The sequence below is a fragment of the Microtus ochrogaster genome, linkage group LG7_11 (genome assembly GCF_000317375.1).
Source record: "Microtus ochrogaster isolate Prairie Vole_2 linkage group LG7_11, MicOch1.0, whole genome shotgun sequence".
Taxonomy (NCBI): domain Eukaryota; kingdom Metazoa; phylum Chordata; class Mammalia; order Rodentia; family Cricetidae; genus Microtus; species Microtus ochrogaster.
The window spans coordinates 23,129,277-23,129,793 of record NC_022032.1 but is presented as its reverse complement, the minus strand read 5'-3'; the positions used below and the strand labels follow the sequence as shown (position 1 = coordinate 23,129,793).

The following is a 517-nucleotide window of genomic DNA, read 5'->3' as shown; positions in this document are numbered from 1 at the left end:
TTTTCAGATTTATTTGATGGATTAGGAAAGGTTTGTTGCATCAAAAAGAACCTTGGAAAACCATGAAAGCCCAAGTCTCTAAGCAGAATGAAATGCAAATGATTCTTTCTTTAGTCATTCAGTATAAACTAATGATTATAATTCTTATAAACATGGGAAAATGAATACATTGTTCCACCTAGAACATTTTTGTTTTTTCTGTAATCAAAATTATATTTGATAAGAGTAGGATTTTGCAACATGCAATGGACATTGATAATTTTTTTTTAGTTAGTTAGCTTTTCTAGTTCTTCATTCAAGAAATAAACTAGAATCAGGATATTATATTTAGAAAACTTTTATTTATGAACATAAAGGAATCTTATTAGTTATTTCAATATAGATTTTATTGTGTTTTGAAATAATATATTCTTGTCTTTTTTTTACTTTTTAACAGGCAATAACTTCAAACTTCTGTGGTGAATATAGATTTTACCCAAGAAAACAACAGTAAGTATTTATATATATTTACACAAAT

The 517-nt window shown here is 25.1% G+C and overlaps 1 protein-coding gene across 5 annotated transcripts in view; it reads left to right on the top strand.

The window, feature by feature from the left end:
* Window positions 1–428: 428 nt before the first annotated feature.
* Tenm3 (teneurin transmembrane protein 3) overlaps window positions 429–517 on the top strand; it is a 1,721,676-nt gene continuing 1,721,587 nt past the window's right edge. For all 5 annotated transcript variants that reach the window (XM_026786916.1, XM_013352002.2, XM_026786915.1 and 2 more), the window contains exon 1: window positions 429–489. The gene's annotated coding sequence lies outside the window, so the exon portion shown is untranslated. The remainder of the gene's footprint in view (window positions 490–517) is intronic.